Here is a 6,000-nt window from a genome sequence, read left to right as displayed (position 1 = left end):
CTTAAAAAAAAAAAAAAAAAGAAAAAGAAAATTAAAGTTACTGCTCTTGGTGCCAAATACAAAATCAAGTGGCAGTGTTTGGTTACAAGATGATCATCGAAATGATCTAGAATAGGCATATATTAGTTTGGAAAGATTATAATTTAAAGAAGAGCAAAAATTTTCATATTTTTGTAGTGAATCTGTAGTTTGTATGGTTCCATTTATATGAAACGTCCAGAGTAGGCAAATCTATAAAGACAGAATGTAGATTTAGTGGTTGTTGGGCTAGGGGAGGAGGGAGTCGAGAGTGACTGTTAATGGGTAGGAGAATTTTTTGAGGTAAGAATATTCTGGAAGTAGATAGTGGTGATGGCTGCACAACTTTGCAAATATACTAAAAAGCACTGAACTGTACATTTTAAAAATATGAATTTATATGTGAATTATATACCAATTTTTTTGGGGGGGTGGTTGGGAGTGTTTATTTCTCCCCCCAGATAAATGATGGCCATGAGATTTTTTTTATGTCAATTTTTAAAAAGTGACTTCATAGTTTTCCTAAAGAACAGTAGATGGATATGAGGCTTATATTTGTTTATCTAAAGGGCTCATCCTGTGGAGTTTCCCAAAGCAAAGGGTATCCCTTCCAGACTCTCCAATGTTGAGACTCCAGCTGTATTTATATTACAAGTAAGATACAAAGATGATTGCCCTCAACCGTTTTCCAGGTAGTAGTGGTGATAAGACCCACACAGGGCTAAGCGTCGTATATAAAACATAACAAATAAAAAAAAAAAAGAAAGGGAGGTATATAAACCAAGAACTATAAATGTCAAAGAAGGAAGGAATTCTTACTTCTGGTGGAAGTCCCACATGATCTTTGGTTGTAGGATGGCTGGATGTTGATAGGTGGAGATGGAGTGAAGAGCATTTTAGTAGGGGAAATTGTATGAACAAAGGTATGGAAAATGGAGATCTGGAGGCCAGAAAGCATATTTAGGAAAGGATGAATGAGCACTGGCTGGAACTAAGCTCTAGGAAGGAAAGTAAGTCGAAGAGGTAAAGCAGGAAAAATATGGACTGTCGAGTTGTCTTTTTAAAACGGAAAAATTGAGCGGGCATGCGAAGGGGAACAGAGTCAGTAAAAATCTCTGTCTTTCACAGATTTGTATAAATTTGCAAGATTTCATCTTGTAAAAACCAGCCCTGATTAATTAAATAGGCATTTTGTTGGCTTGGAGAAAAAGTGATACTTGAAAGAACGCTTGTATGAATTCGGCCCTGGTGGGGTACTGAAGCTAAGAGCAAGGAAGAGCAAGAAGGCACCAGGCTACCGGAGCGGGCACTGACAAAAATGATTGCAAATAGAGGTGTGCTGGTCCCCAAATCCCTCCTCCCATCATTTCAGCTGAGATCACGCAGCCTGTAGCCATCATTCTTATCACAATGAGTTTGTACCATCAGTAAAATATGAATGCACCTGGTTAAAAACCCTGGCGTGATAACACCAAATTCATATGCATTTTCAGAATGAATTAATTCAATTTTTAGAAGCACACCCTTCTTGGCACACAGAAGGCACCCAGACATTTGTTTTATGAAAGAACATTGTTCTTTGTTTAGTGTCTATATTTAGGAGAGGAAATGATTCAAAACTGCATCCTAAAACCTGTATCCTCTATTAGCATTGAAGTTGGGACGACTTGGGGCCAAGAGGTCTGGTTTTCCCCTTGAAAACTTAGGTTTCTGCTCCTCCATCGAGTCCCTTAGGTCAGTAGGTCCAGCAAGGGTCGCAGTTCAAGTAACCAATCGCTGCTGGGCCACGGGGCGGGGCCACAGTGCTCCGCCCCTCCTCCCAGCCCTCCCTGCCCAACCTACCCAGGTCCGGCCTCCATCGCACCTGCGTGTCCCCCCGCGCCCGCGCTGGCGCAACCTCTCCGCCGGCGCTAGCTGGGAGGATTTTGGCCTCGCCTCTCGCGAGATCGCCTCCAGTCGCGGCCCCCGCCCTCCCTCCGCCNCCCGCCTCCCCGGCGGCGCTGGCCCGCGGCAACCCCGCAGTATGAGGTGGTGCTGGCGGCTCGGGGCCGTGGCGCGGCCGCTGCGGCGGCGGCTGCTGGGGGCGCGCTGAGGGAGCCCCCGGGAGCGGCGCGGCGGACGCGCTTCCCCCCGGCGCGCCCGGGCCTCGAGGCTTTTCTTCTCCAGCCGAGAGGACGCGGCTGTGCTACGAAGGTAAGAGGCTCTGGGGTCCCGGCCGGCCTCTCGGCCCTGCGCGGTGCGCTGGGCTGTTACCTGGGTGTGGGAGGCGGGTCAGGTAGCGGCTAGCCGGAGGCACAAGGTTGATTTAAGAGAAGGAGAAAAATGATGCTTGTTCCCCCCGCCCCCCCCATTCTTTCCGGGACCTCAGCTCTCGCAGCTCCTGGGGGTTATAGTTGGAATATGTTATGGGTGAGCGAAGGGAGAAGGGATGGAATCGGTGCGGAGATGAAATGTTCCACAAGACCTAAACTCTAGGTACGATTTTTAAAAGCGTCTGAGTTTTCCATTGTTGGTAGGATTCCTTTTTTTTTTTTTTTTTTNTTTTTTTTTTTTTTTTTTTTTTTTTTTTAATTGGCTTGTATGAGTGCTTCTTGCATATGCTGCCTGGGCAGATTGTCCGTTCATTGAAGTTTTAAGCCTCTTGTGATTCTACCGGTATATACTTGTATTTAGGAATCTGTAGTTGGGCCAAAAAAAAGTTGAGATGTAGCTAAGTAGACGTACCGATGCAATTCCCAGGGTTTCCTTAAAACGGAACAGTTTACAGTTGCACAGATAAATATATCGGTGTTTCTGCGAAATTTGGAATGGGAGGCTTTTATGTCTAGGGTTGCCTTATATAGTGACACCACTATGGACAAGAACGATTTTGTAGGATTTTCAGGCGTTTGTTCCAGGGGATCCTGTATATCTGCAATATACCAACTGCTTTTAAATCAGAGTTGGAGTAATACTAGGTTTATGTGACCAGATCTTGGGTCTGGTTCAAACAGTACAGCTTAACACATGTTTATGGAGGAAAAAAAACAACACTCAAAAGCTAGTATATCCGACTTGTAAAAGATGATTTGAGTAAAAAGACTATGGAACAGTAAAATCCCGGACATTTTTTTATCCTGATTTTCGAACCTTAACATGCCAGAGAGAACAATTACTTTTCATTTTTTTTAAGGGAGAAGGAACTGACCTTAAAATAAATGGTTGTTCAGAGTCCTGAATTTGCTCATTGGAATAGAGCTAGATATATCAGTTAGATCTTGAATTTGATGAATATAAATTCAACCTATAGATTTTTTTCAAAAGAGATTCCTCGTAAGCAAAAGTTTGTATAGCACTTCTTTACTGACTCACAATAAAAGAGTGTAATCTTTTGTGGACCCCACCATTTTTTGTCAGAATAAATTTATGCTCCAGTTACCACAGAAGCTATTTTTATGTCTCTTTTTGTTTTTTGTTTTGTTTTATTTTAATGACACATATCTTTGTTACTGTTTTTCACTGAAACATGCGCGTGGTCCAGTAGTATGTTCCTGAGTGGTTTGGTTTAATAAGAAAAACATGGTCTTTTAGTACATAGAATATTTATGATTTAGCTAATCCGTTTTAAACATTTGGCAAGAGATTAAAAAAAACACCATCACTATTTCGTAGTTTTTATTAATAGTAGATTAAAGTTTATTAAGTTAGAAAATCACATGTTACCGAAAGTGGTAATGAAGAGGATATGACTTTCTTATTGCCTGTTTCCTAACCTGCTTTGCTTTTGGGCAGTGGGTATCAAATTGTTTCAAACTCGTGTTTTTTTCTTATGTTTTAACTGAGTATCTTTTAAAATGTCCCTACTAACTTAGTTACTTTAAATTTGTGACACCCAATTTCTAATTTAGGCTAGGCATAAAACCAGCATTGATTGAACGCACTTGCTAAAAATACTTTCTGGGTCAGATGTACTTAGAATGCAGCCTCAGGAAAATTCATTTGACCTATTCTAATATGACCAGTGTACACTTCATTATTATTGAAGGACTTTAAAAAATTATAGACTCTCTCAAATTAGATTTCATCAGTTCAGGCATAGAAGCCTAACTTTTTTTAATGTATAAAGTACTTGATGTAGGATAGTAATGAAGACCTTTTTTTTTTTTTTACTTTTTTCACTTAAAAAAAATTTATGTGACTCCCCCCATAGAATATTGTTAATCTCTGATTTGTATATTCAAAATATTTTAGTTTTTTCTAATAAAATTAACTGGAGTAGTAGAATGACAGTATAATAGGCAGTGTTATCTCTTTAGCATTTATTTGACTTGTTTTGAACTCTTTAAGGGGGATCGTTGGTCATGTTTTTGTTTAAATTATCTTTAAGGACCAAGGTAAGAGAATGCCAGATAAATTTCAAGGAGGCATAGAGAGACATTAACGCCCTTTGGGAGTTGATATGGTCAGTTTTAAGTAACAAGAAAGCTTTAAAAAATATGTAGAAGCCTTCTTTGGTGGATGTCTAAACATGAATGTTTAGAAGTTCTTTAATTCTTTATGTTACTTTTTAGGAGTGTAAAATTGGTGACCTCATGAGAAATGGCAACTTGATGTGGCTAAATATGAGTTGTTGCTCCTACATAAAATTTAGTGTTGCCAGAAAATCACTGGCTACAAACTGAGTTGAATTTTGTTGTTTTTCTGTGTAATAGCATCCATGTTATGAAGTTTTTTATGTGCTGTAGTCTGGATTTGTTAAATTTGGCAATTTACTAGATTAAGCTGTGAAACCTTGAAGATTAGTTTAACATTCTGGAAATCCTTTTTATTACTGTTTACCAGGAAAGTATCGTGGAAGGTGTTATTTCTTCATTTAGTATTCAATTAGTAGTACAGATGGTGAGGAGGAACTAATGTAGAAGTACTTTAGAATCTTCTTTATTGGTGTGGAAGTGCAGTATCTAGGGAGAGTGTAATTTATTTCTTTTCCTTTGCATGATCAGTCAGTATAGTCATATTTAAAATAGGATAGGAAATAAGAGGGGAAATTTATTACATTCTCTTCCACTTCACTAGAGGCATTCCCCCACCTTTATTCTTCATTTCATTAGTCCTAAGTAGCAACACTGGAAGTATTTGCAAGTATTTGAAAAAATTGGTAGGAACAGATTGAAAATTAGGCACTGTGGATTATTTTGAGGGGAAGATATTAATTTGGGTGTTCTTGTGTTTGTATCTTTTAACAAAGATGTCATGCAGAGGAGTAGAAAGAAAAAAGTATCCAAAAGGGAAGCGTTAATTGTCTGTTACTGCCAGACAGTGTAAAGGGGCTTTTCATGTTATCTCACATAATCATCAAGTACACTTTGTGAGGTAGGTATTATTAATCCCCTGCCCCCCCCCCAATGGGGTCAAAGAGAAATTAAATAACTAGTCTAGGATCACACTGCTAATAAGTAGAATTAAAACTAGGTCTGTCTGACTCTGAACCTTATTCTGTAGATTATGCTGTCCAATTAAACTTTCTACAATGATGGAAATACTCTTTTTCTGCACCGTCAGGTAGGTAGTCATCAATCATAGGTGGCACGGATCACTTGAATGTGACTGTCATGCCTGAGGAGCTGCATTTAAAATTGTATTTAATTTTAACCAGTTTAAATTTAAATAACCAGATGTTGCTAGTAGCTATAATATTGGATCACACAGCTTTAGATCTTGCTGTCTGGAAAATCTGAGTTTTAGTATTGAATCTTCCACTAGTTTGTATATGACATTCAGGCAAATTATTTAGTTCTTGAGCCTTAATTTAATCCATTGTGAAAATGAAGAGGTTGTCACTGTAAGATTATCTCCAGCCTCCCCTCTTGCTCTAGAGTTCTGGAATTCTTTTAAAATGTACAGTGGTATTTAATATATCTGAAAGGGCCCCACTTCCCAAAATACTCACCCCTTATGTAAAGATTTTTGTTTAGTCAGTTTTCTTTTTCAGAAGAGGATGTA

The 6,000-nt window shown here is 39.1% G+C and overlaps 1 protein-coding gene across 4 annotated transcripts in view; it reads left to right on the top strand.

The window, feature by feature from the left end:
• Nucleotides 1-1,988: 1,988 nt before the first annotated feature.
• The window catches only part of PTPN4 (protein tyrosine phosphatase non-receptor type 4), a 205,956-nt gene continuing 201,944 nt past the window's right edge, over nucleotides 1,989-6,000 (top strand). For all 4 annotated transcript variants that reach the window (XM_034654399.1, XM_011222837.3, XM_034654397.1 and 1 more), the window contains exon 1: nucleotides 1,989-2,211. The gene's annotated coding sequence lies outside the window, so the exon portion shown is untranslated. The remainder of the gene's footprint in view (nucleotides 2,212-6,000) is intronic.

The sequence above is a fragment of the Ailuropoda melanoleuca genome, chromosome 2 (genome assembly GCF_002007445.2).
Source record: "Ailuropoda melanoleuca isolate Jingjing chromosome 2, ASM200744v2, whole genome shotgun sequence".
Taxonomy (NCBI): Eukaryota; Metazoa; Chordata; class Mammalia; order Carnivora; family Ursidae; genus Ailuropoda; species Ailuropoda melanoleuca.
This window is presented reverse-complemented; position numbering and strand designations above follow the sequence as displayed.